Genomic DNA, 12,596 nt, shown 5'->3' with positions numbered 1-12,596 from the left:
TCATACTGATGTTTTAAATGATTAAGACTAAATTCCAAAAGTTCTTTTTAATTTCCTTGAAGTTTTGTAGTTTTTTGTGTTGTTATATAACTTTATTAAACAATATGTAAAAATTTTACATAGAACAAAATGACCAAAGTATTTTCAAAGTTGCCTTGACTGACAAAGTCTCTTCTAATCATGAAGTCTACCCTTATTTATTTATCAGTATTATAATCTAAGGTAGCATTAATTTATATCCTAAAATAGCTTTCAAATAATATTTAAAACCATCATTATAAATAGAATAAAAATATAACTCACTGTATTTTTAATTAGCCTCAAGGAGAAGAAATAATTTAAAAATGTGTAATTGACTTTAGTGAGTTCTTGCCACATCTAAAGACAAGGATCTCTAGTTAATCTCTTTGGATATTGTATAAGCACACAATATTATCTAAATAATAACAAATGTATACCCAAATGGCATCAACAGAAAAAATATTACATATAATAGTCAAACTTATTGGAGATCATAGTCACTCCTTGGGTATACTAAAGGAAATATTCCTATTTTTATGAAAATGCCATATATTATCACAGGTTAATATTTTTGTGAGGACACATTGATTTAATAAGTTGAACATACAGCAATGATGCTACACTTGTGATAGTGGCTGTTGTGTTGAATATCTCTGATCTCCTAAATAATCAATATGCTCCTAAATAATCAATATGCTCCCAAAGGCTGCTGATGCAGTGCAAGGGCAGTGATTCATTTCACCACCAGTGACCTAGCACACCCTGGTTACCTTGGGGAGTGGCAGATTTATTATCCTCATCAACCGGAGACAGATGGGCTGACCCAATAATTTATGTGGTCTTATTTTCCTTGCAGACAGTGACTTGGACTAATTTAAGGATTAAGTGATATAGGAGTCAATTTTTGTAGAAAAGTAAAACTGTTGTAAGTTTGATTTCTACCCAAATTGTTTACACAATGACATGAGGTTAACCATCTGTTGGCATCCAGTGATTACCTGAAAAAGTGTGTCTTCCTTGGTTTGAAGAAAAGAGAGCTATCCAATGATTTATACCGCTGGAGACTATAGAGTCATTTTCTTTATGCTACTTACTTTCATATCATTTGTTTTCCTTTGGGGAACCTCCTTGGCCAAGGAGTGGCATTTAGTTCAAATTAGACCAATCAGACCCATTCACTCAAGATTGCTAATCACCTAAAAAAATGGATGTTATATAAAAATTCTTAAATATCTTGAGGGGCTCACTAAAGAAATGGTCTTTTAATTCTTCCTACCCTTTTTCTAGGGTATCTCTGGTTCTTTTGAGTTTCATGTCAAATTTTCCTTCAAGTTACTCATATCCTTCAGAAGAACACTTTTCTTTGCTTAAATTAACTAGAATCACTCTCTGTGGCTTGAAATTTAGGAATTTGACAATATAAAAGTCTTTAAAATTTGTGATCAAAGACATGAGATTTCCAGAAATTTTCAGTATATAATTTTTTTGAAGTTGTAATAGCTGAACAATTCTATTGAACAAATATGAAAGAAAATCCGTCAAGTTTAAAATATTTACATCTACATTAAAAGCCAAAGAAACTCCCTGTTAAGTGAAGCTACTTTTGTACAAAGACATTGTACAGTAGTAACAATGGTTTGTTCTTTATAATTTTAACTCTTACACAGAGAGAGAGATGTGGTCCTATATTCAAAGAAGAAAATAGGTATGAAAGAGTTTCAGGATTCTTTATTGCTATAGAATTACACAATTGAATAATAGGGCCCCAGAATTGATCCAGCAGAAATCTAGAAGTCACATTTGATCCTTGTCTTGATTCTTACATAATGTCATCAGTTTGTAGCCCTGTTGCTTTTACCCTCAAAATGTATCTCAAAGCTTCGTTTCCCTCTCCATCTTGACTGCCCCTGCTCTATTCCAACTACCATCAACAGTTGTAGAACTACTACCAACCATCACCTTTCCAGCATGTAGAAGTGAAATATTCTAAGCTATTAATATGATTTTTAAACAATGCTTCACTTCTTTCTTATCCTGTCCCCATTAAAACAAATGAATCCAGTTCTCATTGCCAGCTTGGAAAAAGAGGAAACAAGGAGGGAAGGATTATGGCAGAGCAAAAAATCAGAAATTGCTTTGTAATCTTCCAGATCTGTTTCTAAAGACCAAATCCCTAAATCTCAGCAAAGATCAGGAAACAGACAGAGTATCTAGGCCAGAATCATGTAAGGAATATGATTTCCCTAAAACCAGAAATCCATGGGATTAGGAGGATAAGTTAAATAATGGGCACAGAAATGTCTGAGAGTCCAGACACAGAGGGACCTATTATCTCCTTGCTTTGCATAGCCACTAGAGGAGTGGAAATCCTTCAATAAGGAAACAACTATTTAGTGGGACTCTAGATAACTTTGTACAGACTCCTACACCCCACTCTGAGCAGAGAATCTCAGGTACTAAAGAGCCATGTTGAAGAGAATGACATTCTCTGTTGTCACTGGGGTCTATTTCTGCTCAAAATTTTATCATTACACAAAATTTTTTTTTGAACATTCAGCCTTCAAAACAGTTTTGAAGGCTGAATGTTCAATATTAGGGAGCACCATTTGTTCAGCCTCTGATGAACAATGACACCTTTGATGTCTCACATCATGATGAATGGCATCATGGTGAGAGTCTGTGAGAGGCCAAGATTACATGACAAGACAGGAAGCCAGAGAATGATTCAGGGGTCAGGCTTTCTCTTATAACAACTCACTCTTGGGGATCTTAACTGGGGTCTTAATCTCTTCTGAGGATTAAGGCACCCCCAATGCCTACCAACCTCACTATGTCCCACCTCTCAACCGTCCCACCATCCTAATACCACCACATGAGGACCAGGCATTCAACACCTGAACCTCTGGGAGAAAAACTATATCCAAACCATAGCAATAAACAAATAAACAAATATTCTCCCTCATGAGTCAGAACCATAGCCCTAACATCACATGGATTTGAAGTTTGGATACATGTTACCTATTTCAGGAACCTCCAAACTAATAATTTGACACTGTTATAGATTTGATCCAATCCAGGATATAAAGCACCATCAAATGTAAATTTCTAGGGTGTGGATTGGTAAAAGTATGACCAGCAGGCCAAATCTGTTTTGTACAATCTGTGACCTCAGAATGGTTGAAAAAACCCAAAGCATATTCTATGACATAAGAAAATGAAGTTAAATTCAAATTCCAATGTTTATAATTAAAGTTTTGTGGAAATATAGCTACACTTGTTAGTTTATATATTGCCTGTGGGTGATTTCACACTAATATTATTGTCAATGTAAAATAGTTGTGGCAGGAACTGTACTTTGCACTTTCACAGCTTCCCACTGCTTCTTGGTACACTACAAATCACAATAATTAAAGCCATAGTTTGGAAGCATTTTGAGTGTCACACGTATTACTTGTCTTAGTCTATTTTGTGCTACTTTAACAGAATACTTCAGAAAAGGTTGGTTCTGGAAGCTTGTAATCCAGCACTGATGGCTCAGAATCTGGCAACACTGATGGGTCAGAACCATTTTGGCTGCATCATCCCATGGTAAAAAGGCAGAGAAAGAGAGTTCACTCATCAATTTGTAATGAATCCACTCCCACAGTCACAGAATTAATTCATTTTTTAATGTCTTCATGACCTTATAACGTCTCATGAGGTCGCACCTCCCAACACTGTTGCAATGGTGATTAAGTTTCCTGCAAACAATTTTGGGGAACACATTGAAACCTAGTACATGCCAATGCATTTTATCTCATTTTTCATCACCATTGCACACTGATAATGTTGAAACAAACAAACAAAAAAGAGAGAAAATGAAAAGATAACTAGACTATATCACGATTTTAAGGCAAAATGTGAAATGAATGATTCTGTTATTTAACCAAACTTGAAACCATTATGTTTTATATATTTTATCATTCCATTCTTGTATTAAAAAATAGAATATCTGCTGACATTACCAAACTCAATAATCATCATACGATTTACATACAATATTCCCAATTAGAAAAATTAGATTTCAAAAATCCCATTAGGGGAGAATGTATTCACAAAAGTCAAAAGGAAGCTTCAACTAAAGTAAGTTTTCAAGTGGTTCTTTTTCTATCCATGTAGGAAAAGCCACTTGCCAAAGTCAATTAATTAAATTGAATTTGAATACTGTATCCAAAGTATGATGTCCAGAAAAAAAAACTTGTTCAAATTGTTAGTCTTTTTGTGAGAAAAAAATGCTCAATTAGTTGAGTATATAAGGGAATAACATCAATATTCAAGATAAGAAACAAATAATTTTTAATGCTTTTTGTTGTTCTGGATGAGTTGATTGATGTTACTGATACTGTTTTGTTACTCAGAATTCAATATTGAGTTTGAAGTGAATGAAAAATTAGCCTTTATGAATCATCTGAGTAAAACTACAGTCAATAATATTTTCAAAAAAGTTGGAAAACTTGAATTCAAACCAAATTGGAATCTACTAATATGTGTTATAACTTATGGAGATTAAAACATGCAGGAAAAAAAATGAAGTATAATTGTACAAATTTACAAAGACTGAAAACATAAGGTATTTAAAGGTGAGAAAATTTTATTGAAATGCTTATGGAGTGGTGGTAAGGGCAAGGTTCATTGGACCTTAGAGACAAGTTTGGAATGCTATTGAGCCTACCATTTCTGCTTTTGAGTTATCAGGCTTCTTTATTCTATTTCAGACTACTTTCTCGTACTTCCTGAGATGGCTCATTAGAGTGCCTACCAACCTCACTATGTCCCACCTCTCAACCGTCCCACCATCCTAACACCACCACATGAGGACCAGGCCTTCAACACCTAAACCTCTGAGAGAAAAACTATACCCAAACCATAGCAGTAAACAAATAAACAAATATTCCCCCTCATGAGTCAGAACTATAGCCTAACATCACATGGATTTGAAATTTGGAGATACTTGGTGACTCCATTCCCACAGAGCAACTACTAGCTGTATTTTCTGGTTCCAAGTTTGAGAATTTGGGAAAGTGACTGAGTTTAGCAAACAAGGCCTGGTATCCTCTTTATACCAATCACTGGGTGAAAAGAAGCAGCCTCTCAAAAAAAATGGCAACCACTATTGGAACCACTTACTTGGAGCAGGAGAAAGACCATTTCTTTAAAGAAAAGGTTATTCTGGACAGGTTAAACAGTCAATGTCCTCAGTATGTTGTTTTCCTGAACTAGCAGTTCTTAAAGTGTGGTTCATGGTAATGAAAATACCAGATTCTTTCAGATCTACTAATTCAAAATCATTCTCATAGTAATACTAAGGTGTAAATCAATTTTTGTTTTTTGTGTTTTACTTTTGCATTGATTCTGCAAAAGTAATTGTGGATAAAACTTCTTATGTCCTAGCACAAATGAAAGCATTAGCATGAAACTAAACTAATGATTATTGAACTATTCACCATGAGGCAAATTTGGAGGGAGGCTAGTTTTCATTTATTAATGTCCTTGATGAAGCAGTATAAATTATTAATTTTATTAAATAATGATCTTGATCACATATCTTTTTTTACATTCTATGTGATTAAAAGGAAATATTCATAAAATAAGTTTCTGGTATGCCAACGTTAGATAATTGTCTCAGGAAATGCATTTGAGTGATGATTTAAGTTACCAAGTAGTCATTATAATGAAACCCAACTGGGAAAAATGGCCGACAGATAAACCATGGTTATTTAGACTTGAATATCTGTGAGACACTTTAGTCATAAAGTCACCTTGTCACATATAAGAAGAACAATTGCCAGTGTTTGGTGCCAATGAGAAAATTCAAGATTTCAAGAGAAAATCAGAATTTGGGGAAACTTAGTTTCACCACTTCCCAATACTTAAAGATTTTTCTGTTGATACAGATGAAAATGTTAACAAATGTGCTCTTTTGACATAGTATAATTAATGTGTTAAAATTTGCCTGACTCATTAAACCAATATTTTCCATTTGACCAATGCATGAGGATACAAAATCATGTATGAATAAAATATATAAAGTACAAGATAAAACAATGGATTTTAATGCAATAGAATATGAAAATTACTTCAATATGCTTTCAGATTCTACATTGCAAGTAACTTTTAAGAAACTACTGAGCTGGAGGTGTAAGTCAGGGTTAGAGCACTTGCCTAGCATGAATGAGGCCCTGGGTTCCATTCCCAGCACTGCAAAGGAAAAACAATGTAAAAGAAACTAACATATGTTGGTATCCATACAGTACAAAATAAGAAAAGCCACAATTATCTGAAGGTATCTTAAAACACTCTCCCTACACAAATAAGCATTTTTAAGGGGTCTTAATAAGCTTTAGAAGTACAAAGGGGGTTTGAGGCTAAAATGTTCGATAAATTCTGCTCTAAACTATGTATTGTAAAGATCTAGGGACAAGTGATAGGACAAGTGCCAGAGCCTTTGAATAGTAAGAAATCTAATTCTGCTAAATACTAATATTTGACATGTTTTTACTATTTATCATAATTTTTCTTCATCATCATCATCATCATCATCATCAGTATTTCTACCAAAACAAGAGCAAATATTTGTTGAAAGTCTTTGTAGTCTAAGCTCAGTTCTAAATTCTCTCCATGCATTTAAAATAAAATATGGAAATAAGATATTGTTTGAAATAAGATATTGCCAATGAAACAGACCAGGTACCCCCACCCAAAAGACCTTTGCCATAATTTAGCTTCTCCAGAGACCCTACCCATAATTATGCTTCTTGTCACCAAGATTATACAGTGGGTCAACAGAATGTCAGCAAGGTTTCTATAGAGGGCACTGTGGTTTGAAGTTTCTCTTTCTTGTAAGTACAAAGTTTGCAGACAAAATGTGTGATAGAGTCTGTCTCAAAGAGAGCTATTGATATGCAAAAGTTACTATCTCCATTTTCTTGATAAAAACTTGTAAGTTTTGCCTAAGAATATAGGACAAAGAGTAACTGTTATGTACCCATCCATTGACATGTAACCATCCCACTAAGTATAAAGTTTAAAGAACATATAGCCTTGGGGTCTAGAGATTTTTAGGCATTAGCATCTCTGGACCTCTGAAGTTAAATAAAATTGCTTCCTGAAAATTTCTCTGGTGTCCAGCCACATCTGTCCTACATAATTATCATCCCCATTTCACAGATGGGAAACTGAGGTCTAGAAAGGCAAACAGGCCATGTAATCAGTACGTTTTCAGCTTCCAACTACTATGCAATCAAGAAAATCTCACTTGCACTGTTTATACTCTTAATGCATACATCCAGAGGCAAAGAAACAGTCTGTCCATGTTCTATAACCACAGTAGGTTCATTGTAATACCTACTACATTATGATATCTATACATTTGGTTTTTGAACCCTGGAAATGTGGCTAGTCTGAATTGATATGTCCTGCAAGTATAAAATCTACACTGAAATTCAAAGAATTAGAAAGAAAAAGAATGTAAAATATCTCATCAACATTTTTATAATCATTACCTGTTGAAATGATAAATATCTTAGATATGTTGGGTTAAATAAAAGTGCTATTAAATTAATTCCACTTGTTTCTTTTTCCTTCTAAAAAATATTTCAAAGGCTAGGGAGGTAGCTCAGTGGTACAGTATATATTTAGCACATAGAAGGCTCTGGGTTTTATCTCCAGCATTGTAAAAATATAAAAGAAAATGTGGCTAGTAAAATTGCTAAATTGCACATGCAGTTTGTATTTTATCTCTATTGGACAGTGTTGAACTAACAGATTAATTCAATTAAGCTTTACACTAGTTCAAATAAGAGGTTTTGTTATGGGCATCATATCCAAGAAACCAGTTCATTTCTTCCTGATATATTTTAAGGGCTTTATCCTTAATTAAAAATTACTGACACATAGTTTATTGTCCTCAAAGAGCTCATGCAACTTCAAACAATGTTATTTAAATCAGGCAAACAATCATGTTTCATCATGCCCTTTTAAAACTGCCCTGTTCAAGCCCATATTTCTTAGCTAAGTTCCAAATTTACACTTTTGCATGCATGAATCTTTCTGGTCATTAATAAAAATAAGAGAATGAGAGTTACAGATAGAAAAGCAAAGTGATGGGGACAAGTGTGGCAGATCCAAAGGAAATATTCTTGCACAGTAGATTGTTTGGAGAGACATAGGAAACCAAGACAAAATGCACCAAGATCTTGAGACTGCTGCATTCCTGCCTTTGAGGACTAGAGGGGGGAATAGGCTATCGAGATTGTTCAGCGCTTTCCACTCCAGCTAAGCTGCAGCAGGAGTGGAATTACTAAGGATAATAGTCACACAGGTGTGTGCGTCAAGAATAGCTACAACAGATATTAATTTTTTTCCTTGTAGTTTGGACCCCAAAATGTATCCCTAAGTTTCTTCTCTAATAATGGCTGACATTTATAGGCACTTAGAATATGCTGAGCCTTTTGTGTATGTATTCAATCCACCTACTAATGTTGGGAGGAAACTATACTATGCTTTCCCACCTCTGTATTTTGGAAGCATGTAACTTGTTGCTTTCAGAGTTGAACAGCTAGAAAGAAATTTTGCCTCAGAATGAATCATCTCTCAAGTCTTACCTGTACCTGTTTTAGATGATAGTTTGATTTGACTTAGAGTTGTGGTTGGAATGGGTTGTTAGAAGACTTCGGGTCTTCTGTGATGGGTTGAAAGCATTTTGTATGTGAAAGGACAAGAATTTGAAGGGACAGAGGGTGGAATTTTATGGATTAAATGCATCTCACCACTCTAAATTCATATGTTGAAGCCCTAATCCCCACTGTGACTACATTTGGAAACAGGTTTTTTAAAGAGCTAACTAGGAGGCTTAAGGGAAGTCAGAAACATTTCTTCTAAGGACACCTAATCCAATAGGATTAGTGTCCTTATAAGAAAAGAGATACCTTGAGTGAGCAAGACAGAAGGTCACATGACTACGGAGCAAGAAGTCTGCCCTCTGTGAGCGGAGGAGAGAGGACTCACCAGAAACCAACCTTTCCATCACTTTGGTCTAAGACAGTCAACCTACCGAAATTTGAAAAATAAATTTCTGTCATTGAAATCACTTGGTGTGTGGTATTCTGTTATAGCAGCCCTGTCAGACTAACAGAATCTGAGGCATAGAAATGCCAAGTAATTAATTAGTCACTGAGTTAGTAGACAACAAAAGGGAATTCTGACCCCATCCTCTAACCACTGCACGCACTGCCTTTCCTGCCCTGTTAACCAAGTTATTCCCTCTTCTCAGCCATGATGAAACCAAGATTCAGAAATAACACTTCAATATCATCTAATGCATATTATCTAACATCATCTATATATATTACAATAAATTCAGGATGTCAAAAACTAAGCCAGCCAAGGGCATTTGTTTTGTAAGATGTTGAAAGCCCACAATACTAAAAATTCATTTTAACCATGATCAAAAAAGAGTGAAAGTCAGAAAAATACAGATTTCTCTTAGATTTTATCCCAGGGGAGTATTATTTTTAAAAAAGAAAGAAAGAAAAGAAAAGAAAAAAGCAAGAGAATTCTAAGAGGAAACTGGCTTTTGCTATAAGGCATTAAAGGGAAACATGCATATTCCATTCTGAATCCCACTGAGCATCTAATGGTCCTCCACTGTTACATCTCATAGCATCCTTTGTTTTCCTTCATAGTTAAATGCTCTGCATTTTCTCAGTTTCTGTATTTTAAAATTAGGATAGTATTTTCTATCTTTTTAAGTTCTTAGCTGGCACCCCCTATAATGAAGGGCATATTAACAAGAGAAAATAAACAAGTTTATGAACACGTATGTTCATATATATATGGAAGATCCCCATAAAATGAGAAATTCTCAAAGAGGAGGCTTTGAATTCAGGCTTCAATACCATCTGCATCTGAAACAAGAAAATAATGATGCTGGGCTATAGCAGCTGTGAGCAAGTGACCAGGGGAAGCTTCATAAACAAGTATAAGGTTTGCTATTCAGATTTGAGTGGGTGCCTTCTCTAGTGATAAGAGTCTCCAGCACATTAGAGTCATCCTTCTCTTCCCAATAGTGAGAAGATAATTGTTTCACTCAGCTTTTTCATTGTTGTGACCAAAATACCTGACAGAAATAGCCTAGAGGAGGAAAAGTTTATTTGTGGCTCATGGTTTCAGAGGTCTCAGTCCATAGATGGCCAACTCCATTGCTCTAAGCCCAGAGTGAAGCAACACAACATGTGGGAAGGAACCACTAGAGAAAAGATGCTTAGCTCATATGGCAGGGTCATGAAACAGTGTGGGCACAGGGAAGATGCACCCTTTCCTTTCAGGGCATGCTGCCAGTAACCCACCTTCTCCAACCCTGCCCCGCCCTCCTACAGTTACCACCCAAACTAGGCTGAACTGATTAGGTTACAGCTCTTATACTCTAATGATTTCACCTCTGAATATTCCTGAATTAACAGGGGCTTTGGGGGGATTCCTCATACCCAAACCATAAAAACACCTTTACAAATATAGGTTTCCTTCATAAATTTAAATTCCCTTTACAAAAGTAGCATAGATGACATATTCTGCTTATACTATCTATCATAAAAAGTGTAAAATTTAAATAGATGAATATATATAATGCTTAGAATAATTCCTAACACATGGTAGAAGCTCAGTAAATATTGGTGGATATTATTGTTTACAGCATTTAACATAATTTTGCTGCACATAGTTTTGTGACTATTCATTCAATATTTGACTCTCCACTAGAATATGAGTTTCCTGGTGGCAGAAGAAATTAAACACTGTGGCACACATCACAATTCTTCCCTGCTATCCATTTCTTCTCTCCAGTAGGAACCAGAAGGAGATTGTGCTTCCTTGCCTTCTCAAAGTTGGGCATGGCCATTGACTTACTTTAGTCAATGAAATACATACAGAAGTGTCATGTCTGGTTCTATTTTCAAATGCTACTCTTTATTCTTCACTTCTCTCTTCTCCAACCTCACTGAATGTGGAAGTAGTGTTTGATCTAATGATATAACACTGAGTCCTGACATACAGGACAGCTACTCTGGGAAGTAAACTGGATCCATAGTAGACTTTGATAAGCAAGAAACAAACTGCTATTGCTTAAGCCTCGGAGACTTTGGGTTGACTTATTTCAGTAGCATAATCTAGCCTACCCTGGATTTTGTAACCATTACATTTCCACAGTGTATCATAAAGTCTGGCATATACTAAAGTGATTAAATGTGCTTTGATTAAATTAATAAATTAAAAAGTTTTAATCAGCAATTAAAATGAATGATTTTAATTAAAGAAATTATTTCAACTTGATTCTGTGTACAATCAAAAGTCTTGGAAATTTTAACTGATTAATATATAGGGATCACTATCCTTTAAATATCAAACCATTATCTTTGATAGAGTCACACATGCTTGGCACTCCAGGGGACCCCATTAAAATTTTGTGTTTTGTTGAATTTCAATTGAATAAACTTTTCTGTGACTTGGTCTTTGAAACCTTTATTCACTTACTTAAATCACTCCCATTTGAAGGCACCAGTGCCTCATAGAATGTCCCTGCAAAGCTCCATCTGTGTGTGTGGTCCCTGCCTCCATGACAACCAAAACCCAGATGCAGAAATTCTTCATAATCACTTAGATTACACTAGAAACCAGAAGGACGTTGAGGTCAAAAATGATTCAAAGAACATGTTTAACAAATTGAATTTGCAGTTTCTACCACCAGGGAGGAGGTACGGGGGATGGGCATTTGTTTGTGGTATCTTTTGGTTCTCATTTCAACAGAAATCAATAAATTGGCCAAAAGAAAAGAAAAATATGAGCCCAGTGTATACTCATTGTAGAAGTGAAAGCAAGATCTGTGAGGGGCAATGGTGGGATCAGACAGAAAATTGACCTTGCCACAGAAAAAAGTGATGATACCCCAGAGAGCGAGGAAAGAGCCCTGTGTATGAGAAAGAAGTCTCAGATTAAAGGTGTTCTCCAGAGCTGCTAATGGTACCAGGAAATCCACTTATTTAGGAAGGTTCCTCAACTAACTCCTGGAGCTCCCAGTTCTGGTGACTAGGGGACTGTCAGACTCATAAACACAAGTATCAGGAGGATCTGAAATCTTATTTGAGGGGTAAGAACTAAGTAAGTCTAAGACATAAGAAAGGGGGGCAGGGAATAAAATGAAAGGACAGTTTTGATCTGTTAGTCAGAGAAGCTGTGGGCTTTGGAGAGGCAGCAGAGTACAGAAAATGAGCCAGGGTGCCTACTTGGGTAACTTATTATTACCTTTACTAGTTGTGTGATCTTGGGCAAGTCTTAAACCTTAATTTAAACCTCTCTGTGCTGCCACTTCCTTCCCTGAAGATGAATATACATCAGCGCCCATCTCCAGGGATTGTCAAGGGGAATAAATGCCTTGATTAAGACCTGTACAGCTGCTTGTCCAGTGCCTAGCCCACAGCAATCATTCAGGAAATGCCGGCTTTTGTTATTATGGGCCTGGTGCACAAACTATCCTTACCAGCTAT

General features: G+C 35.6%; 1 protein-coding gene across 1 annotated transcript in view; it reads left to right on the top strand.

Moving 5' to 3' along the window:
* The first annotated feature begins 3,604 nt into the window (after nt 1-3,604).
* Nucleotides 3,605-12,596, top strand: part of Parm1 (prostate androgen-regulated mucin-like protein 1) — a 115,013-nt gene continuing 106,021 nt past the window's right edge. Inside the window, exons 1-2 of the mRNA XM_015499135.2 lie at nt 3,605-3,609; nt 5,083-5,092. The gene's annotated coding sequence lies outside the window, so the exon portion shown is untranslated. The remainder of the gene's footprint in view (nt 3,610-5,082; nt 5,093-12,596) is intronic.

Source organism: Marmota marmota, unplaced genomic scaffold (assembly GCF_001458135.2).
Source record: "Marmota marmota marmota unplaced genomic scaffold, marMar, whole genome shotgun sequence".
NCBI lineage: Eukaryota > Metazoa > Chordata > Mammalia > Rodentia > Sciuridae > Marmota > Marmota marmota.
Note: the sequence above shows the minus strand (reverse complement) of the source record. Positions and strands in the feature narration are given on the sequence as shown.